We start from the raw sequence: 24,400 nt of genomic DNA, 5'->3' as shown, positions 1-24,400 counted from the left end.
TCTCTTCACATACACCGAAAAGCCAAGTCTGGGCTGGTGTAGTTTTGTGATTTTTTGGTGGTTTTTGTAAGTTTTTGGTGACGTTTTTTTAAAAAGTCGCAGTTGATAAATTCATTACCACTACAAAAGACTAACCAACAGCTGGTCTGCATGCACTTTTAAATGTAAACCCAAAAGTCGCAAAAAATAGCTCGAGGCGCAGCACTGCAAATATACACACAAAAACAGCTCGAAATACAATGATAAATGGCCGGCAATATATCCTTTTATATTTACAATTTTAGCACAATTTAGTCCTTTTTATTGTCGTAAAAAAAAATACCTCCCAATATTTTAGATGAAAAAACGCATTCCCCAGAAGTAAAAAATAATAAATTACTAAGCTTTAAAAACATCTTTGCTGGGAAAGATAGATATTATCCATTGTCATTCCAGCAGGGGTTAACAACTGGCTGTTACTGGCATCTCGACAATAGATTTGGTCCATATGTAGTGTACACTGTGCAGGTCATTTATGAAAAATAATAGTCCCTTAACTAAATATATACAGTTTGGACAATAACAGTGATTCCAGGACCCATTTACACCCATTACACAGTCTGCCAGGAATACATGCATTTGCTTTCTTTTCAGGTCAGCGTAGACACAGGAATTTGCCCCGGGGAAAAATACTTTCTGTTGAAACTACTGGGAAAGTTGCTGGAGCATTCTCAAAATATGACTGCGTACAAATAAGTATGTGAAAAGAAGTGTACCGGCAGTGTATTTTATAATAACTTGTCATAAAGTGTGTACATATAACTCTATTAATCATTACCGCTAAACAGTACAATAGACAAAGTAACCCAAAGCCCAGTAACAGTGTGACGGACACAGCAAACATAATGCTATATGTGCATATTTATTTATGTTTTAATTTATAAATATTCTTTATTCTTTATGTGTAGGCCATACACAAAAAAAGAAGTAAACAAATAAATAAACCCTACACATTTTGTTTATAATAATAATACATGTTAGTCTGTGCCAGGGTTGGTACAAGGATCTTGCCACCCTAGGCAAAAGCTATTTTTGCCACACCCTTGACTCCTCCCATTGACACACCCCACCTTACTACTGGGATGACACACTGTAACAAACCTCCTCCTCATGTAATCTCCATATGTCTGGGGTGACACACTGTAACAAATCTCCTCCTCATGTTATCTCCTTACTACTGGGGTGACACACTGTAACAAACTTCCTCCTCATGTAATCTCCATATGTCTGGGGTGACACACTGTAACAAACCTCCTCCTCATGTTATCTCCTTACTACTGGGGTGACACACTGTAACAAACCTCCTCCTTATGTAATCTACTTACTACTGGGGTGACACACTGTAACAAACCCCTCCACATGTAATCTCCTTACTACTGGGGTGACACACTGTAACAAACCTCCTCCTTATGTAATCTACTTACTACTGGGGTGACACACTGTAACAAACCTCCTCCTTATGTAATCTACTTACTACTGGGATGACACACTGTAACAAACCTCCTCCTCATGTAATCTCCATATGTCTGGGGTGACACACTGTAACAAATCTCCTCCTCATGTTATCTCCTTACTACTGGGGTGACACACTGTAACAAACCTACTCCTTATGTAATCTACTTACTACTGGGGTAACACACTGTAACAAACCCCTTCACATGTAATCGACTTACTACTGGGGTGACACACTGTAACAAACCCCCTCCTCATGTAATCACTTTACTACTGGGGTGACACACTGTAACAAACCTCCTCCTCATGTAATCTACTTACTACTGGGGTGACACACTGTAACAAACCTCCTCCTCACGTAATCTGCTTACTACTGGGGTGACACACTGTAACAAACTTCTTCCTCATGTAATCTCCTTACTACTGGGGTGACACACTATAACAAACCTCCTCCTCATGTAACTTACTTACTACCGGGGTGACACACTGTAACAAACCTCCTACTGGGGTACAAACAAGTATTTTTGTCCTTCCTTTTGCCATGAGGCTGTGAGAATAAATAAGCCTTTTACACAGAAATGACCTAATATTTTCAAAATGACTGTAACAAGTTTATTTTTTAGAACAGGTCAGTCAGGTGTGGCAATGAAGTTCCCCGAAAGAACTTTGAGCTCAATGATTCATGCTTTGGATTTCATTACTGACTCATCATGAACAGGTTTCGCAGAGGTAACATCATAAAAGTTTACTAGCCGAAGACTGACACGGGGCAAAGCAGTATGACTATGAATGACACATCCTCCAGGGGACGTTCATTTTCACTTATAACTCATCAACTAGTATACTGACAATGAGCAATTATCGGACTCTATGGGGTCACTTACTAATCTTTTTTCTTCCAATTTTCATAAAATCATCCCCTTAGTATTATCAGTGTGGTCAAACCCCAAAGTTTTATAATAATTTCTCTATACTCAACCTCTTCTAGCCCAATATTTAAGATGAGCGCCCTTGTAGACCACGGAATCTCTTTTCGCCTTTTCAAGTCCTGTACTTTTTGCCCAATATTTTGTAGCTTCTCACAGTCAAGGAAGATATGAACTAATCTCTATGTTGACAGTGACAAATTACAGCCTGAAAAGATACCAAAAACACGTTGGAAATGTTCATCAATGAAACAAAAACCACAGCAATATTTTAGAGAAACAAAAGAAACAAAATAATGGGATTTCCGAAAAAAAAAATAATAATAATTTTGGCGCATGTCATATCACAGAAAAAAATAATGCTTATCTATTTTATGTGTCTAGCTTCTGTATTTAGCTCCGTAATCTATCTGCTGTTCACTCTTTTCATTCTGAAATCCTCTGCTCAGGAAACAGCGTGTAAGAGGTAAGCACTGATCCCACCCTGACTCACCTTGCATTCACTTTCTCCCTGAGTCTGCTGTGCTGTACTGAGTCTCTTCATCAAATCACTGCATACTGCTCTGCAACCCTCTCCTCTGTTTGCATGCTTCAGTCTAATAAACAGGATATATATATATATATATATATATATATATATATATATATATATATTAGCATTATAAGTATTTTATACAAAGCCATATAATTACAATTTTTTCATCAAATACACTGATCCCTCAACTTACAATGGCGTCAACATACAATATTTCCAACATACAATAGTCTTTTCTGGACCACTGTAACTTGAAACCAGACTCAACATACAATGCTACAGACCGTCCAGATCTGTGAAACGTGTCAATGGCCGGAAGATCTGACCAATTAGAATGGGCATTCACTGGTAAAACCTGATAGCTGATGATCTGTTAGCACCCCCTACAGTACAGGAGGGTACTACATGCTCTATACTACTCTTTACCTTTGCCAGGGTTAGGTGCTCCAGGTAGGGACAGCTCCATTTTACATTTTTAGGACATTGGGCAAGATTTATCAAAACTTGTCCAGAGGAAAAGTTGCCCAGTTGCCCATGGCAACCAATCAGCTCACTTCTTTCATTTTTAACAAGGCCCATGCAAAATGAAAGAAGCAATCTGATTGGTTGCTATGGGCAACTGGACAATTTTTTTCTCTGCACAGGTTTTGATAAATCTCCCCCAATATTGTGTGTACTGTACAGGACCCTGAAGAAGCTCCTGTCCTCTACATAGACAGTGATTTACAGCTCCCAGCAGATCTTTCTTACTTTTATATGTAAAGACTTGCTTTATCTGTATTAGTTATCTACTTATTTATCTTTAATCCTCACTTTTTCCTATTTTTGGATGACGTTTTGGTGGATTCAGAACCAGTTACCAGGTTTCCATAGAGTTAGTTCTCAACATACAATAGTTCCAACATACAATGGTCATCCTGGAACCTATTAATATTGTAACTTGAGGGACCACTGTTGAATATGAATATTATTTCCAGTGAAGAAATGCATTTGCTAGTGCTAATGAAAGCAATCTAAAGTATGTTAGCATGATCCACTAAACTTTTTGCTGGTAATCTAATGTCTGCACCCTTCACATAGATATTAACCATTTAATATCTTTTTTCCCCCTGGGAGTATTGGGTGGGAGGGTTGGCGTAAAATGTACGTATTTTTCTGTGGTGCTGCTGTGTTGGTTGGTATTTGGATTGGTATATTGTATGCTATTTTTTTTTATATCCATGTAAATTGGGATATTTTTTGTATAAATAAAATAATAATAAAAAAAAATCATTTATAATATGATTGTATAAGGAACCATCATTTTGGATCAATATGTCGTGTAAATATGAGGAATAGGAAAGATTGGGAATATCTGGTTCTGAGGCGCTAGCCACTGTAGTTAGGATAATATATTTATAAACTTCTTTTCTTTTAAAATAATAAAATGCTATCATCATGATGCATTTCTAGGCCAAGTGCAGCCTCTTCCTCAGATGCCGTATAGCCCAAAATATAGTTTGTTCTCCTCGTGGTTCTACTCCATGTTATCTCCAATGTTACATGAAGATGACCCAGTGGTGTGAATATAAAAAGATAGGTGAGTAGCTGGTACATATCTCTGGTGTACCTATTCTGGGGTGATTTTATCAGCTTAATCCCTTTTACTTGTCAGGTCAATATCAGTTGCTTCAGATATTTTATCGCTATCAGATTATTTTTTAATCATCACAACTCAAAGAAAATTTCTGAATGTTGGCAGAAGCCACTAAAATTAGTAAAGTCTTTTGACGAGTATCTAAAGTATATAAATACATTATTTCACAAGCACAGGCACTTATAATTCTAATATATTAGTCAAAAAAGCTGGACATTGACAGATATGCTAACAAATGGAGCAGTCTGAAGGTTGGTCTTAGTATTCTAATAGAACAAATAAATTAGCCTGTGTTCCCATCTTAAAGGAGTTATCCACCATAAGGTGATTTTAGTACGTACCTGCCAGACAATAATGAACATGCTTAGCAAGGATGAAGTCACTTTTCTCCCTCCCACACATCAGCCACCCCACCCACTGAAACACACATGTGATCCCTTTCATGCAATAGACCAGTGTTTTCTAACCAGGGTGCAAAACTATAATTCCTTGCAGAATGATCGCCCGACCACCCAGTGGTCACTCCACCCATTGAAGCAAAGACAGGCTCCCTCTGATCACCTGGCTAATGATGTAATATGTTGGGCCACACTGCAACCTGGGAAAAAATCACAGAATAATTGTGAGACCACTGTGAAACACTGGTACAGACACTACATTATGAACTACACTAACTTTACAGTCCCTGTAGCTTAGTAAAAAGAAAATCCTGAGATACCCCTTTAACACTGTTATACCTGCATACTACTACAGTTGTAAATTACATCTAGTTGACACTATAGTAGATCTAATGGATATGCTATACAGATGTAGTAGATAACTGGTGTTTACACGGCTCGCACTGCTGTATGTAAACAGTGAATCTCTGCGCAGTCCACACAGAAAGCAGCTGAACACCCATATGACACAACCGTGAGAATTTGTAAGGCCAACAATAGCTTAGCCTTTATGTATGGATTATATAGAATATCTTTTTCATAGGAGATACTAAACAAGCCTCCCAAGTAATAATAGTCACAGAGTGAACATTTCCAGTAATATCACCTGACTAGCATTCTGTCTATGTGTGAGACAACTTAAGTGTCAGCTGAAGTGTTATCTAGAGAATGTCTGTAATAAAAATTCTTCAGGGCTCTGTGTTGTAACACGCACTGCTCATTTCTCATATCTTCACAAAAAAACCAATAACATTATCAGACGTTTTCAGTAGTAAAAATATGTATGGCCTTTGGATAAAGTAAATATATGTGTGATGTGAAATACATAGTAATGGAGAAAGCAAGTTTTATTTAACACACATAAATAAATAGATAGATAGATAGAAGGTTTTCTTCAGCCCCTGTAAATGAATGTTTATGTAAAATACTGTAGATAGATACACTGATACAACCCCTGGCAAAAACTTTTAAATCCCCACACTTAGGGGATGGTCACCCAGCCTTTTGCTTCATAGCAAATACATATATTACAGATATGACATAAAACATTATCTGGTAATTAGAATTTCTAAAACAACCACAGGTATACATCAAGAAAGGTAAATTAGTCTCCAGTTGACAGGGAAAGTGCCTTTAGAATTTCCTAAACTGCAGGAGTTAGCAGATAGAAAACAAGGATAGAACCAAAGAGATCTCAATTGAAACAATGATAAGGATGATACAAATACATCCATCAACAAGAACAATCCTCAAAGCGGTTATCCACCATAAGGTGATTTTAGTACTTACCTGCCAGACAGTAATGGACATGGTTAAGAAGGATCTGTAATTGTTTTGGAGCTAAATGGCTGTGTCCTGAGTCCACTATAATGCTGCTGATTTATTTTTGTCAAATTGCTATTTCCTGTTGGAATTCCCTCCATCTAACTACAGGACCCATTATTCCTTGTTTGTAAGTGTGAGATCACTTTTCTCCCTCAGACACATCAGTCACCCCACCCATTGATGCACACCTGAGCTGCCTCCCATGCTGTGCTGTAAGCAATAGTCCAGTGATTTCTAGCCAGGTGCCTCCAGAAAACTACAACTTCCCTGCAGAATGATCTCCTTCCCACCTAGCAATTGTTCCACCCATTGAAGCAGACATGCTCCCTTTAAACGCCTGACTAGTGATGTAATTTCTTGGGCCCCACTGCAACCTGGGAAGACCGAGGACAACACTCATTTTGTATGTTGTTAAAAATAAACATTGGGGCAAAGATCACATAAGAATTGTGAGACCAGCCATCAAACATAGGTACAGACACTAAAAAATCCTGGAATACCCCTTTAATTATACTTTGCTTCTACTTGAGCTTTTATGATGTCTGAATTCTTTGAGGCATGGTCTTCACTAATATTGAGAAAATATTCTATATCATTCTGGTTCCAACTTTTTCAAAGAGTGGTTGACAGATCAGCTTTGCAGAATTGGGCCCTGTCATGGACGGATTTCTAAAAATTTCTAACAAAAATTTTCTACTTAATTCAGATCTCTAATGTTTTCTGATCATGTCAGTAAATTGATATCTTTCTTAAAAAATAAATAAATAAATAAATAAAAGCTTTAACATTTTCTGCTCTGGCGCATGATACACAATTTTCTTTACCTTGGATATAACCTCATAACAAAGTTGGGAAAATGTGATTGTCTTCTATAGGTATCATTTTGATACCTATAGAAATCAATTTCCAATGCAGATTGGCGATTCCTCCCCGAATATCACTTTCCTCCAAACTTATTTCCAATAAACTTGTTTCCTTCTGTTTAGGTCTTGGTGCTGTTTTTTGTTTGGCTTTTCTATATATAAAGCAAATTTGCACTGATTTATTACAGTTCAGTTTAAACCATTGACTACTGTTTCTGCTCATTTTATTTTTCCTTGTTTCGTTGCACATTTTCTATTTGATATACACATTGCTCTGCATTTTCACTTCTGACACTTATTTGGTGCACCCGTATGTTTTCCTTTTATTATTTTCTGATTTTTACACACAACCGGCTGGGAAAAACTAGCATTTTATGTGTAAGATATCCATCTTTAAGATGTTTCATAACACTTTTCATTGTTTCTGTTACCAACTTTAATAACTAAATCAAACAGCTTTGTTAGGACTGTATGAACTTTCCATGTGAAATTAAAGGAGAACTCCAGTCAAATAAAATTACCTTTATATCGCTAAACATGCTAAAGTTCTGTAAGTTTGTAATGTACAAGTGTAATCTGAGCACATACCCTGCTTCTCTCAGATTTTCTCCAAGCATGAAGTCCAGTAGTTTTCAGCAAACATGATGATTGTCATCTTCACTTTTCTGGGTGTAGAAGACACGTCACTTTGCAATGTCACCCTCCCTTCTCCGCAGCTCTCAGAGAGCCAAGAGTGCTTCAGTGTGTTACTGTCCCTGATTAGCTGAGGCGCACCCGCCTCCCTCATCTATAGTCACTGCTTCCCTAACCATGTGACCTGCTCAGCTCTCTGAAGGTAGCTCAAACAGGAAATAAGTGCCAGAAAGATCCACTAAGAACGGCACAGAGGAGGTATGAAGACCTCAGTCCACCATCTTGACTCATTGGATCCCTGCAATCACACTGGGGGTGGTCTGATGAGTTTCACAAAGCCCTCCTAATGCTTCAGATCAGTGTTAATTATGGCATCTGTGGGGTTAATGGCCAGCATCAGCATGATCGTTGATTTCCACCATTAGTGGCAGGTCCCTGGTTGCTGATAGCAACCAGGACCCACAGTCTATGAAGCAAGCACAGCTGCAGGGCATAAATGTGCTAATTACCAGGCAACCAGGGCATACATTTGCCCTTTGGCCTCTAGGGGTTAAAACAACATAAGGGATACATTAGAATAATTTCCTTTCACATGTTTCATGGAGACAGAATGTTTAGCTATTAAACAAATGGGGAGATTTATGAAAACCTGCGTAGAGGAAAAGTAGTGCAGTTGGCCATAGCAACCAATCAGATTGCTTATTTCACTTTTTAAAAGACGCATCTGAAAAATAAAAGAAGTAGTCTGGTTGCTATGGGCAACTGCACTAGTTTTCCTCGACAAAAGTTTTGATAACTCTTCCCCCTTTTTTGTGTGCTGTACACATTTTAGCATCACTCCACAAGCCGTTCATTATAGAGGAGACTGCTGAACCCATAGAAAATCTTTTCTGAATTTTCAACTTGGTAATGTACAGAAGATAGGCAGCTATCCAGATTTCCAGCCAGTCTTATACTATTCCATGTTCACATGGGGTTTGCTGTGATAATAGTGGGGTCTTCAGTTTCTTTTTCTACACCAACCAATAATTGCATCATTTTTGGGCCTTTTGTGACCCTTTGTGACCTGGCAGTTTAACCCCTTAGATGCAGCAGCATTTAGGTAGTTAGACAGAAGGAAGAAGGAGGCTCTCTTTGTTACCCAAACGGCCCCCACAAAGTGATCACTGATAGGTTGTCAATAGATTATATTTTTGATGGTGACAAGAAATGGACCAGATTATACAATTTAGTACTATCAAAAGGGCGTCTAGAAGTAAACCTAATAAACATACAAATTCCATACAGGTGCTCCTTTGGCACACAGTTGCACCTTAGAAACCTGTTGGAGAAGTGCACCATACATTCGTGTATAGAATTGTATACATCTGACTTATGTTCTAAATCTGATGTCAGCAGAGCCTGGACTAGTTTTCATGGTGTTATGTCAATGTAAACTAGTGCCAACTATACCGTGACTCACTAGTTGAATCAGCTATGTTATGTCATTTCCACTGGATCATAGGTGTGAGCCCTTTGCTTACTCATTATATGATAGCACTTTATTCTTCATCAAAATACACTGTGCAATATCCTGTATTAACATCAACACTCATATGCATTACAGTGAATGTTTTGATTTTCTACAGGTTGTATCAGATACAGAGTCCTTGATGTAGCATCACGGCAAGAAGTCGCAGGGTGGATTATCTAGTGATCGTAGAGACCAGCAAAACATTGGTAAATTGTTGTTTCTAGTGCAGTCGATCCAAAGTGCTGGTAGAGTTTGATGTATGTATGGACATCCAAATGGAAATGTAGAGGTGCACCAACCTGCTGATAGACTATGTTTGGCAGATCTTCCTCTCTGTGAAATAAACCATTCCTTTAGCATGTTTAAGAGTGGTCAGTGACACTATTCTAGGCAAAATAGAATGGGCCGTAGACATTGTGCTTGCTATTTGCGCACATGACCCTCATGTGCTCAATAAGGGCACAAGGTTTTTCTGAGCCCCATTGTGGTGATTGACCTTCCCCTTCATGGCAATATTGTATTACCCAATAGCAGTGCCCTCTTTAACCCCTTCCTGCCCGAGGTCATATGCATATGTCCCAGTTGCTACCTAGTTAACACAACTGGACGTATGTATACATCCTGGAGAATGTCGGTGGGACTCGGCTGTCAATCACAGTCTTGCCAGCATTAAACTCAGAGATGCCGTGATAATTCCTGATCACTGAATTTATGGGGTTGACAGGGGGAGGGGGCTCTTCCTGTTCACCAACAGCGATCCCACCATGCGATCGTGGGATCCCGTTGGTTGCCATAGCAGTAGGAGGCCAGCTGATGGCCTCCTGTCTGCCTAGTACGGCAGCTTGTGAGGGCCAGCCATAGGCTGAATTGCACAGGCTGCAATGTCAGTGTAGTACTGACAGTTATACTCTGCTGCAGTACAGAAGATGTACTGCTGCATAATAAGCCCCATAAAAAGTGAAAAGTAAAAAAAAAAAAGTTTCTAAATAAATTATTAAAGTGTAGAAACATAAAATAAATGCCCCTTTCCCAATAAAACCCTATATTATCACAAAAAAAAATATAAAAAATGCCCAAACCTATACAGAATAGGTATTGACACATCCGTAATAAACCAATTATGGTGTTTATCCCGCATGGTGAGCGCTGTAAAAAACAACAACAAAAACAACGCAAAAAATGAAAATTTTGGTCCAAAACGTGAAATAAAAAAGACCACAAGCTAGCATAAATCACAAAAACAATACCAATTGGGCTAGGTTTACACTGCGGAATCTCCAGAGGGAAAATTTCCGCCCGGAGATTCCGAGTGCGGCCAGTGAATCAGTCAGCGCTAAGACCGCGTGGACATTGCAGTCTCCAATAGACAGCAATGAGTTCCACGAAGATATCCGCCTGAAGAAAGAGCACCATTACGCTAGGTTAACGCAAAGGAATTTCCGCCTGCAATTCCGCTTTGTGAACGGAAAATCTGCTTTAAAATTTGCGCCTGAAGAATGTCGTTGCTCATTCTTTAGGTGGAAATATTTGCGGAACACATTGCAGTCTATTGGAGATTGCAGTGTCCACGAGGTCCTAGTGTCGATTCTGCAGTGTGAACCTAGCCCTAGGCTAGGTTTAGGCTAGGTTCAGACTACGGAATTTCCGCCTGCAATTTCAAAGCTTTGAAATTGCAGGCGGAAATTCCGCTTGTTAAATTGTATAGTGTAGTGAATGGGTTTCCGTACACAAATTCTGCTTCACAAATTCCGAAGTGTGAATTTGTTAAGGGAAAATCCGCTTGGAAATTTCCGCCTGAAGAAAGGCGTTGCTCTTTCTTCAGGTGGAAATCCACACGGAACACATTGCAGTCTATTGGAGACTGCAGTATCCGTGCAGTCCTAGCACCGACTGATTCAGTCAGCGCTGGCCACACTCGGAATCTCCGGGCGGAAATTTTCTGCCCGGACATTCCGTAGTCTGAACCTAGCCTTACACTATGGAATTTCTGCCTGCAATTCCGCTTTGAAATTGCAGGCAGAAATTCTGCATGCTAAAATGCAAAAGCAATTGAATGGGTTTTCTGTTCACAAATTCACACTTCGGAATTTTGGAAGCGGAATTTGTGAACGGAAAATCCACTTTAAAATATTCGCCTGAAGAATAATGGTGCTCTTTCTTCAGTCTATTGGGGAATGCAATGTCCGTGTGGTCCTAGCGCCGACTGATTCAGGAAATATTCCCTGTGGAGATTCCGCAGTGTGAATCTAGCCTTATTTTTCAGGCAGATATTTTAAAGCTGATTTTCTGTTCACAAATTCTGCTTCCAAAATTCTCAAATGTGAATGAAAAACCCATTCCCTAGCTTGTGCATTTTAGCATGCAGAATTTCTGCCTGCAATTTCAAAGCGGAATTGCAGGCAGAAATTCCGTAGTGTGAACCTAATCTAAAAAGTACAGCTTGTCTATCAAAAATTAAGTCCTCACACAATGTGGTTGGACGAAAAATAAAAAATGTATGGCCATCAGAACATGACAACACAAAATGGGGGAAAAAGGATTGTATTGAGAAAAGGAAAAATAACATAAAAAAGCTTTATTAATTGGGTATCACCATAATTGTACAGACCCACGGAATAAAAATAGCATAATTTTCACCATACAGCGAATTCCATTAACCCCTTAACGACCAAGGACGTATATTACGTCCTTGGCCGGCTCCCGCGATATAGCGCGGGGTCACACCGTGACCCCGTGTCATATCGGGTCGGTCCCAGCATGTATCTGAAACTGGGACCCAGGGCTAATAGCGCACGGCAGCGATCGCGGTGCCGCGTGATATTAACCCTTTAGACACGGTGTTCAAAGTTGAACACCACGTCTAAAACTAAAGTGAAAGCTGCCCGGCTGCTCAGTGGGGCTGATCGGGACCACCGCAGTGAAAATGCGGTGTCCCGATCGGCTGGTACATGAGTGGAGGTCCTCTTACCTTCCTCCGGCGTATCCTTTTGGTGATTGATTGCTCCAAGCCTGAAATGCAGGCTTGAGCAATCGACTGCCGATAACACTGATCAATGCAAAGCTATGGCTTTGCAGTGAACAGTGTATAAGATCAGTGTGTGCAGTGTTATAGATCCCTATGGGAGCTATAACTCTGCAAAAAAAAAAGGGTAAAAAAAAATGTAATAAATGTGATTTAACCCTTTCCCTAATAAAAGTCCAAATCACCTCCCTTTTCCCATAAAAAAAAAAAACATGTACATAAAAATAAATATAAACATATGTGGTATCGCTGTGTGCGTAAATGTCCGAATTATAAAAATATATCATTAATTAAACCGCACGGTCAATGGCGTATGCGGAAAAAATTCCAAAGTCCAAAATAACTTATTTTTAGTCCCTTTTTATATCATGAAAAAATGAATAAAAAGTGATCAAAAAGTAAAAATGGGAAAAATGCGATCAAAACAAAAATGGTACCGCTAAAAACTTCAGATCAGAGCACAAAAAATTAGTCTTCATACCACCCCATATGCGGTAAAAAATAAAGTTATAGGGGTCAGAAGATGACAATTTTAAACATATACATTTTTCTGCATGTAGTTATGATTTTTTACAGAAGTAAGACAAAATCAAACCTATATAAGTAGGGTATCATTTTAATCGTATGGACCTACAGAATAAAGATAAGGTATAATTTTTACCGAAAAATTTACTGCGTAGAAACGGAAGCCCCCAAAAGTTACAAAATTGCATTTTTTCTTCAATTTTGTCGCACAATGATTTTTTTTCCATTTTGCCGTAGATTTTTTGGGTAAAATGACTGATGTCACTGCAAAGTAGAATTGGTGGCGCAAAAAATAAGCCATCATATGGATTTTTAGGTGCAAAATTGAAAGGGTTATGCTTTTTAAAAGGTGAGGAGGAAAAAAACGAAAGTGCAAACACGAAAAACCCTGTGGTCCTTAAGGGATTAAAATAACAAAAAAACACCAGAAATTGTTCAAATTTTTCCCAATAGTTTCACAAAAAATTCAGCATGAATCAACAAAGATTTACCACTAATAGAAAGTACAATATGTCATGTAAAAACAATCTCAGAATCGCCTCACTAAGTAAAAGCATGTCAAAGTTATTACCACTTAAATAGACCCAGGCCATATATGAAAAATCGGGATTGGTCATTAATGTAAAAACGGCATCCTTAAGGGGTTAAAGGAGATATCCAGTGGTGAAAAACTTATCCCCTATCCTAAGGATAGGGGATAAGTTTCAGATCGCGGGGGGTCCGACCGCTGGGGCCCCCCAAGATCTCCTGTACGGGGCCCCGACAGGGGGCGTGTTGACCACCGCACGAAGCGGTGGCTGAAACGCCCCCTCAATACAACTCTATGGCGGAGCCGGGGCGCTGCCTTCAGCAATCTCCGGCTCTGCCATAGCCATGTATTGAGGGGGCGTGTCGGCCGTCGCTTCGTGTGGTGGTCAACACGCGCTATCCAGCCAGTGAGCCGGGACCCCGTGCAGAGAGATTGCGGGGGGCCCCAGTGGTCGGACCCCCCGCAATCTGAAACTTATCCCCTATCCTTAGGATAGGGGATACGTTTTTCACCACTGGACTTCCCCTTTAAGAGGGATAATTGACGTGGCTTCCAAATTCCCCAGATCTCAATTTGGCTCTCTTTAAGGCTTAATCACTAAACAATGCCTTTTATTTTCAGATTTCACTATAGGGTCAGAGAATAGGAACTTGATACATTATCAAACATTTCTTTTTTTTTTTGCTCATATCGTTAAAAGTAATACACTTCTAAATAACATGTTATTTACAATAACCTGAACAATGTAGAACACTTTTGTAAAAGGCAAAATAATTAATGTGCACATTTTTACATCCATGAGTTTTTACATTGAAGCCACTAGGACAGACCCTAAAATAGATGCTCATCAGTTTTTTTTTTTATTACATTTGCTGTTTCATTGACTTCTGTGAAAAATAATTGAATGGAATAACATATTGTCTGTGATAAAGGGCAGATATTTTATCCATAAATTTTTACTCAGAATTTTATGAGGCAATGGATGTAAAAACTGATGTAACAATTGAAGCCATCCTGGCGATCAGCTAGTTGCTGTGGGTCCAGCTTCTAATGTGGTTGGTGGATGTGGTATTACATGCCATCGATTCAGTTAATGGCCGATCATATGCTATGGTACACACCAAAAGGGCAGATATTTATACTTCAACATTTTGCTGACTGGCAATCTTTTCAGCCATGTTGAATGCACAGCCAGTTAGCTCCACATAGATGACATACCTGTGAGTCTTCATTGGGCCCCTGGCTGCCATGGAAACCTATTGAAATCTGGCAATCACATCATGGGGTGCTGATGAAGTGAAAGATTCCCAGAAACCACTTATGTGCCGTGGTCATGTTTTCAGTGTTGCATCTTAGGAGTTGAACTACAAAGATCAGAGGTTTTAAGGTTCCTTTAAGGTTAAAACTAGAGCCCTCTTTTATGCAAATAGCTGAGATACTGTGAAAACATGCACACATGCGTCCGTGGGGGAGAGGAGTGGAAAGGAAATGCTTCTTTGCCTGCAGACAACACAGGACCAATATACTCATCCTGTGACCATCAACAGTGTATGAAGCAGGCTCGGGACTCAAGCCTGCTCCATACCTGGTGCACCCATGTGCCTTCAGCATCCAAGGGCTGTTGCTGAAAGTTGCCATGAATATTGCTCTGTGATGACTATTTAAACTGTTCATAACTGACAGCAGCATTTAAACAGTTAAATGCTGTTATACTTGTGGTATAGGTGATGGATTGGCTCCTTGTGATGCAATTGCAGGAAGACTATCCATTGTCATGGCAGCCTAAGGCCTTCTGAAGGCCTCAGTGCATGGTGTAACAGATCTGCTTGTACAGCCTGACACAGGCAATGCTGGCTCTTGTTGCACCCATTATTATGTGCATTGAAGGGTATACCCCCCCTCCCTTTCTACTGAATATAGACTACAGCCTACTGTAAATACTCGTGAGAGAGCTGGGCACTGACTCCGCTTCCCAGTTGACGTTACCCAGAGACGTTGGCAATGCGCAGGTGCAGCTGCAGATCAGGTTAAAAACTGCAGCATCGCTGTTAGGTCTTATGTGCATGACATTGGCTGCCCAGCCCTTTCCTGCATCCTTCATCTTGCGGTCGTGTTGCTGAGGTGCTGATCTGATGAAAAATTCCCAAAAACTACTTAGATGCTATGCTACAATGTGAAAGTGGCATCTGAAGGGTTGAACTAGCAGGATAAGAGGTTTTTACGTCCCTGGTAGTTAAAGGGGTAATCCGCCCCTAGGCATCTTATCCCTTATTCAAAGGATAGGGGATAAGATGTCTGATCATGGGGGTCCTGCCGCTGGAGACCCCCTCAATCTCCCTGCTGCACCCGGCATTCATTTAGAGCGTCGGGTGCAGCGCCGGAGGCTCATGACATCACGGCCACGCCCCCTCAATACAACGAATGGGACTCCCATAGACTTGAATTGAGGGGGCATGGCCGCATTGCCGAAGTTCGCTCCATGCACCGGATGTCTGGGGTGATGCAGCCAAGATCTCAGGGGTCCCCAGCAGCAGGACCCTCGCCATCAGACATCTTATCCCCTATCCTTTGGATAGGGAATGAGATGTATAGAGGTTGGGGGTACCCCTTTAAATCCAGAGCCAGCTTTCATGCAACAGCAGAGCACCCATAATACCAGGCACAATTCTCCATATAGGCAGGAGTAAGGATGCTTAACCCTTTGAGGACCAAGGGACGTATTTGTTTTTAATTGCCTGATACAGGACAAATATGTCCCTTGGTGTTCAAAGGGTTAATGACTGCTGTGAAAAGGCTTATAGGTGATCATTAAGGTGTTGTTACCATAATCTGTTATTATTACCAGCATATTCCAGTAAAGGACATTCTGTCCACTGAGACTTCTTTGACCGCACACCACTGACTTGTAGAATTTCCTCACCTTTGGATAATACTATTTCGCACTGCTCTATTTACAATGTTCATTTGTCTACATTTAATACTATTAGGCCATGTCTAACACACATCTCCTCAAATGGTTGATGTCAGCAGGAGGTCTCCAACTGGTAGGGGAGTCCACAGGAAGCAGCAGAGCTAAATTAGGGAGCGGCAGGTATTGTCTGGAGGCTCAGAACGCCACCTTTCATGTCTATACATGATTAGCACATCCAGAAGTAAGAGTTGCTGTGGTCTGAACACAACAGGATCCATTTCCTGTTGACTGGGTTGATGAGCTCTAGATCTGCCGCCTCATTAGTTATATTAATAACATATAAAAATAAGGAATATGTGACTAAGAATGACGACAGGTCCATCAATTTTATTCACACAGCTGTACTGGGAGTTCTGCCGTAACCTCCAAGACAGCAATAAGTAATAACTGAAATAGACAGATATTCACTATAGTGAATCATTCTGGTTGACTCATATTGCATGCAGCTCATAACACTTGCTATCGGTGACAACACTGTCAATGCTCATTAGTCATGTAAGCTTTATTGCTATGGGGTCCATAAAATATTTCTGAAACCATATGTAAAATATTACCATTATGTTTAGTTTATGATAATGTATGATAATCTTATTATACAACGAAGATGCCTTTTCACTTGTCTCATTAGATTAATTCTTTGGACGTTTTTGAATGTACTTAATTCACTTAAAGGGGTACTCCCGTGGAAAACTTTTTTTTTTTTTTTTTTAAATCAACTGGTGCCAGAAAGTTAAACAGATTTGTAAATCACTTTTACTAAAAAATCATAATCCTTCCAGTACTTTTTATGGGCTTTATACTAAAGAGAAATCCAAAAAGAAATGCATTTCCTGTGATTTCCTGACCACAGTGCTCTCTGCTGACCCCTACTGTCTATTTTAGGAACTGTCCAGAGAAGCATATGTTTGCTATGGGGATTTTCTTCTTCTCTGGACAGTTCATGAAATGGACAGCAGAGGTCAGCAAAGAGCACAGTGGTCATGACATCAGCGGAAATGCATTTCTTTTTTGGATTTCTCTTTAGTATACAGCCCCTAAAAAGTACTGGAAGGATTAAGATTTTTTAATAGAAGTGATTTACAAATCTCAATTAAGAAAAGCTCGGCACCACTGAATAATATCCACTAGATAGGTAACCCGTGAGGGCCTAGTAATTCTCTTCGCAACTGCTGGAGGTACATAGGTGGTGCTTCCACGCCTAAAGAAACAGCATTGCATAAATCCACACAAGAAAAAGAAAGCAGAGCACTCACCAGCGACCTTTCTTGCTAGCAGCTTTATTTCGTCATGTAGTTTACATCAACCTAGTACACATCGGGAAAATCACAGACAGGGGAGTGCAGACGTGAGACGCGGGGGTAACCTCCAGGTGACGGGCCGTTGCGCGCCGAAGTGCTTCTCCAGACCAGGAATGATGAGGTCACAGGAAAAGGTGTGCTTTACGTGAAACCAGATAGCTGTGACACTACAGGTATGTGCAACGTTATTGGACATGCTAACCGGGTATACAATAAAAATTTATAAACATACAAAAGTGATTTAAAAGCAACATCTTATCAAGTGAGAATAATATGCATCATAAATATACTTAGATCAAAGCACAATACTCCAGTTTTTCATTAAGACTCGGACACGGGGGAGTTGATAACAGCCCTAGACAGTTTTGAGTGGCAAGAGGGTTATACCCTCGCTTCGATTGACGTAGAGAGCCTATACACCCGCATCCCTCAGGATGCAGGTGTGTGGGTACTCTGTCAGTTTTTGGCTGGGTCAGAAAAATCACAAACACTCATTGATTTCATCGGAGAATCCACGTCACTGATTTTGAGTAATAACTGCTTCCAATATGGCGAACAATGGTTTAAGCAAAGACTTGGCACGGCAATGGGCACACCCATTTCTTGCTCATTTGCCAATATCTACTTAGCCATATTTGAGAGCAATTATGTGTTCACCACTTCTAATCCATTCATTCGTTACATCAAATTAATCCTCCGCTTTGTGGATGATGTGTTTGTGGTGGGGGGCGGGCCATCAGAATCATTTACTGCATTTGTCCAATATCTAAATGATGTGAAAACCATGAATATGACATTTACTTTAGTATTTGGATGTTATAGATTGGTATTTTTGGATGTCCTTTTAGAGGTGGTGGATAACACACTTATAATCTCAGGCTACAGGAAGCCAACATCCAGGAACTCCATCCTACATTATACATCCTCCCACCCCACTCACACAAAAAACAGTATACCCACCAGCCAGTTCATCAGACTCAAAAGAATTAATAACAATAGTCACAAATATAAGGAACAGGCTGATGAACTTGAACAAAGACTACTTAAACGAGGTTACCCTACCGAGGTACTAAAAGCAGCTAGATCAAAAGTAGATAAAATTACTAGAAATAGCCTTCTCTCTACACGCAAACAAATTGTGAAAAAATACACTAGATTTACCTTCACCTTTAAAAACACCTCCATGAACGATATAATAAAAAAATCAATTAAAAAAAACTGGTACATGTTGCAGCAGGATGCCGACTTGTCACTAATCACACACCACCCTCCTATAGTCACACACCGAAAGAATTTAACAATACAAGACTACTATAATAAAAATAGGAAGCAGAAGACACAGAAACAGAATTGGTTGTTGGACAGTTGCCCTATAGGCAACTTTCCGTGTGGGTCCTGCAAACAATGCAAATTCAATGGAAAATTTAAAACCTTACATTTAGGGGGATGCCAGATTGAAGTTAAAGAGATGATAACCTGCAAGACCACCAATGTAGTCTATTGCCTAATGTGTACCTGTGGGTACTTTTATGTTGGAAAAACCATCCGTCCACTGTACCACAGGATCAGGGAACACTTGAGATCCCTGGTGACTGGTACGGGGGCACCATGGCTGATTTTCCACATGAAAGAATGCCATCATAACAACTAGTGTTGAGCGGCATAGGCCATATTCGAATTCGCGAATATTCGCGAATATATGGATGAATATCCGTCATATATTCGCGAATATTCACGTTTTATTTTCGCATATGCAAATATTCGCCTGTGCGAAAATTAACATATGTGAAAATTTGCATATACAAAAACACATACAAGCAAAAATTCGCATATGCGAAAAGTAGCATATGCAATTTTTTGCATATGCGAAAATTCGCACACCAGTCTCACACAGTAGTATTAGAGCCTTCTTTACACTACACAAGCTGGAAGCAGAGAGGGATGATCACTGTTATGTGTACTGTGAAGAAAAAAAAAAAAAAAAAAGAATATTCGTAATTACGAATATATAGTGCTATATTCGCGAATATTCGCGAATTCGCGAATATGCGATATTCGCGAATAAAATTCATATTGCGAATATTCGTGAGCAACACTAATAACAACCCGCAAGCTTTACGCTTTGTGGGTATTGAACATGTAACCACTTCAGCTAAAGGGTTAAACAAGCACCAGCAACTCCTTAAGAACGAGGCAAAATGGATAATCCGGACAGATGCCACTGGGCCTCTCGGTCTAAATGAAAAACAGGAGTATAGCGCTTTGATCTAAGTATATTTATGATGCATATTATTCTCACTTGATAAGATGTTGCTTTTTAACCACTTTTGTATGTTTATAACATTTTTATTGTATACCCGGCTAGCATGTCCAATAACGTTTCACATACCTGCAGCGTCACAGCTACCTGGTTTCACATAAAGCACACCTTTTCCTGTGACCTCATCATTCCTGGTCTGGAGAAGCACTTCGGCACGCAACGACCCATCACCTGGAGGTTACCCCTGCGTCTCACGTCTGCACTCCCCTGTCTGTGATTTTCCCGATGTGTACTCGGTTGATGTAAACTACATGCCGAAATAAAGCTGCTAGCAAGAAAGGTCGCTGGTGCGTGCTCTGCTTTCTTCTTCTTGTGTGGATTTACAAATCTGTTTAACTTTCTGGCACCAGTTGATTTAAAAAAAAAAGTTTTCCACGGGAGTACCCCTTTAACCTGTTAAGGACCCAGGGCGTACCTGTATGCCCTGAGTCCGCTCCCGATCTATAACACGGGGCCATGGCGTGGCCCTGCGTCATAGCGGGTCGGGCCTGGCCTCTAACAACGCCCGGGACCCGTGGCTAATAGCGCGCGGCATTGATCGAGCTGCGTCGTGCTATTAACCCTTTAGACGCAGCGTTCAAAGTTGAAAGCCGCGTCTAAAATGAAAGTGAAACCATGCCGGTTAGCTCAGGGAGCTGTTCGGGATAGCCGCGGTGAAATCGCGGCATCCCGAACAGCTTAAAGGACAGCTGGAAGGCCCCTACCTGCCTCCTCGCTGTCCGAATGCCGAATGACTGCTCAGTGCCTGAGATCCAGGCATGAGCAGTCAAGCAGCAGAATCATTGATCACTGGTTTCTTATGAGAAACCAGTGATCAATGTGAAAGATCAGTGTGTGCAGTGTTATAGGTCCCTATGGGAGCTATAACACTGCAAAAAAAAGTGGAAAAAAAAAAGTCAATAAAGATCATTTAACCCCCCCCCCTATTAAAAGTTTGAATCACCCCCCCCCTTTTCCCATAAAAAAAAAAAAACCTGTGTAAATAAAAATAAAAACAAACATATGTGGTATCGTCGCGTACGGAAATGTCCGAATTATAAAAATATATCATTAATTAAACCGCACGGTCAATGGTGTGCGCGCAAAAAAATTCCAAATTCCAAAATAGTGCATTTTTGGTCACTTTTTATATCATGAAAAAATGAATAAAAAGCGCTCAATAAGTCCTATCAATGCAAAAATGGTACCGCTAAAAACTTCAGATCATGCGGAAAAATAAAAAAGTTATAGGGGTCAGAAGATGACAATTTTAAACGTATAAATTTTCCTGCATGTAGTTTTGATTTTTTCCAGAAGTACAACAAAATCAAACCTACATAAGTAGGGTATCATTTTAACCGTATGGACCTACAGAATAAAAAGATGTAATTTTTACCGAAAACGTACTGTGCAGAAATGGAAGCCCCCAAAAGTTACAAAATGGCTTTTTTTTTCAATTTTTTTCCCGTTTCGCCGTAGATTTTTGGGTAAAATGATTGACGTCATTACAAAGTAGAATTGGTGGTGCAAAAAATAATCCATCATATGGATTTTTAGGTGAAAGATTGAAAGAGTTATGATTTTTGAAAGGTAAGGAGGAAAAAACGAAAATGCAAAAATGGAAAAACCCTGGGTACTTAAGGGGTTAAGGTATAAAGCAGTTCAATTACATTTATGTTATATATCTATAATTACAATTTAACAATATTGTAATAGTTGACCCTTTCTTACAGAAATAATGCATTTTTGTTGAAAAGCATAAAAATACATCAAAGTTGCAAGACTGGATTCTCTCCAGAGATTGCTGAATCTTCATAGCCAATGACCTCGGGCCTTTTTGGCATGCTGTGCTGTCAGCTCACTGTATTCCAAAAAAAACATCACTGCTACATCAGCTGACTGGGTCTCACCGAAGTCAGTAAACCAGCAATGCCAGGAACAAATGTCTCCAACACTAGAGTCATCATCTTTTCCATTAGGCTCTCACATTGTTTTTTCAATGCTCTGGTATGTAGTCCTATGGTCTGTGTTATCAGAGAACAGGATCGGAATAAGGCATTTTGGTGCCCTAGGCAGATAAGGGAAATTGTTCCATCCTCCCATCCATAAAATCAATTAAAAATTATAGTGTTAAGAGTCAAGTACATAGTGTCACATGGTTTACTCACCTTTCAGGCTCCAGCACTCTCTGGTGTCCCAATCACTAGTCTTAAACTAGACTGGCAGGAGCAGAAAGTGTAGACACATAAATAATTATAAATCCCAGACCCATAATTAAAAGCTTGAAGACGCTTAAATAAATATGGACCCCAGAAAATATACAGACCTATTATTAGATTATAAGATGCCCTAAATAAATGCACACCCACCCAGAATAAATACAATGCATTGGAAAAGTCTTCAGATCCTGTCACAGCAGACAGGAATATGTGCAGCCCTAATCTCACCTTACTTGAGTATCTGCCCTAAGCGACAGATCCTTAACTGGATGGCGAACCCTGTACTGAGTAAGTGCAGGGGCATATAAGTCCAAAACAATAAACAACAATGTATACAAGTCAGGGAAGTAGGTCATAAAACAAAGGGTTAACAGGCACAGAACAAGATACAAAACACAGTGGATAAACAGACAAACAGATAGGTAGACATTTATCAATGTTTGCTTATGTATTCCTTTTTTAATTTATTTTTTTCCTTACAATTTTTTTGCTCATGTGCAACTTATTTATCAACTGGTTTCAGCCTGTTGATACATTTCTTTCTTTTCCTTTTTTGCTTTGGTAGTGGCTTTTTCTGCTCCATGTCTGAGCTGGAGTAAATTTAGTAGTTTTTTCATGTGATGTGACTTTTTTGCAACTTTCGCACTTGATAAATCTCTGACTAGAGATGAGCAAACTTACAGTAAATTTTATTCGTCAACTTCTCGGCTCGGCAGTTGATGACTTATCCTGCATAAATGAGTTCAGCTTTCAGGTGCTCCCGTGGGCTGGAAAAGGTGGATACAGTCCTAGGAGACTCTTTCCTAGGACTGTATCCACCTTTTCCAGCCCACCGGAGCACTTGAAAGCTGAACTAATTTATGCAGGATAAGTCATCAACTGCCGAGCCGAGAAGTTCGTGACGAATAAAATTTACTGTAAGTTCGCTCATCTCTATCTCTGACCACTGCAAGTCAAAAATCACTTTTTGCTTTGGTAAGCAAGTTTCTTTTTTCTTTTTTGCTTAGGGCACTGCACAATCAAAAAGTCGCACAAAAAATAGAGTAGTCGCACATGCGACTTTTTTTGCAAAAATTTTAAGCAAAAATAACCTACTAAATGCTTTGATAAATGTCCCCCATAGATAGTAATCTAACAAGCTCGGTAGAAACTGAGATAGCAGCAAGATACCAAATCACTAAGCAGAGAATAAATGTGTAACAAGCCAAGGTGAGAATACACAGAATAGAACAAGCTAGGAGCAGAACAAGAGCTAATGCAGACAGATTCAAATACAACCCAGGAATAACAGGCTGGCTGGAAATTTATATCCACCTAATAAGGGCGTGGAGCTTGAGACAAGATGATATTGGCTGGGGGATCATCACAGCAACACATGATGCTTCAGCTAAACACCAGAAAACTTAAAGGAGTTATCCAGGAAAAAACTTTTTTTATATATCAACTGGCTCCAGAAAGTTAAACAGATTTGTAAATTACTTCTATTAAAAAATCTTAATCCTTTCAGTACTTATGAGCTTCTGAAGTTTAGGTTGTTCTTTTCTTTCTAAGTAATCTCTGATGACACGTGTCTTGGGAACCTCCCAGTTTAGAAGAGGTTTGCTATGGGAATTTGCTTCTAAACTGGGCGTTTCCCGGGACACGTGTCATCAGAGATTACTTAGACAGAAAAGAACAACCTTAACTCGAGAAGCTCATAAGTACTGAAAGGATTAAGATTTTTTAATAGAAGTAATTTACAAATCTGTTTAACTTTCTGGAACCAGTTGATATATAAAAAAAAGTTTTTTCCTGGAATACCCCTTTAACCCTTCTGCCAGAACCAGGTTGAGTCATAAAAAACCTATGTATTGTATTGACATAAGTATTCAGTCCCTGTACTCAGCACTGAGTAAAGGGTTTAAAGGGGTACTTAGGTGAAAAACTTTTTTTTTTTTGAATCAACTGATGCTAAAAAGTTAAACAGATTTGTAAATTTATTCTTTTATAAATCTTAATCCTTCCTGTACTTATTAGCATCTGTATACTGCAGGGGAAATTCTTTTCTTTTTGGATTTCTTTTCTGTCATGACCACCTCTGTCCATGTCAGGAATTGTCAAGAGCAGGAGAAAATCCCCATAGCAAACATATGCTGTTCTGGACAGTTCCTAAAATGGACAGAAGTGTCAGCAGAGAG

The 24,400-nt window shown here is 39.8% G+C and overlaps 2 long non-coding RNA genes across 3 annotated transcripts in view; one reads left to right on the top strand and one right to left on the bottom strand.

The window, feature by feature from the left end:
• Positions 1 to 1,622: 1,622 nt before the first annotated feature.
• Positions 1,623 to 3,500, bottom strand: LOC130361687 (uncharacterized). The gene is made up of 3 exons (XR_008891111.1): positions 3,379 to 3,500; positions 2,911 to 3,013; positions 1,623 to 2,625 (listed from the first exon to the last, which is right to left on the bottom strand). It is a non-coding gene; the product is annotated as an uncharacterized LOC130361687 (long non-coding RNA).
• LOC130361686 (uncharacterized) overlaps positions 3,358 to 24,400 on the top strand; it is a 121,126-nt gene continuing 100,083 nt past the window's right edge. Inside the window, exons 1-3 of one of the 2 annotated variants that reach the window (XR_008891110.1) lie at positions 3,358 to 3,402; positions 4,405 to 4,531; positions 9,476 to 9,566. This is a non-coding gene — a long non-coding RNA (uncharacterized LOC130361686). Of the gene's footprint in view, positions 3,403 to 4,404; positions 4,532 to 9,475; positions 9,714 to 24,400 lie in introns of those variants that run through there. The other variant, XR_008891109.1, reaches the window with a different exon arrangement.

The sequence above is a fragment of the Hyla sarda genome, chromosome 3, assembly GCF_029499605.1.
Source record: "Hyla sarda isolate aHylSar1 chromosome 3, aHylSar1.hap1, whole genome shotgun sequence".
NCBI lineage: Eukaryota > Metazoa > Chordata > Amphibia > Anura > Hylidae > Hyla > Hyla sarda.
Note: the sequence above shows the minus strand (reverse complement) of the source record. Positions and strands in the feature narration are given on the sequence as shown.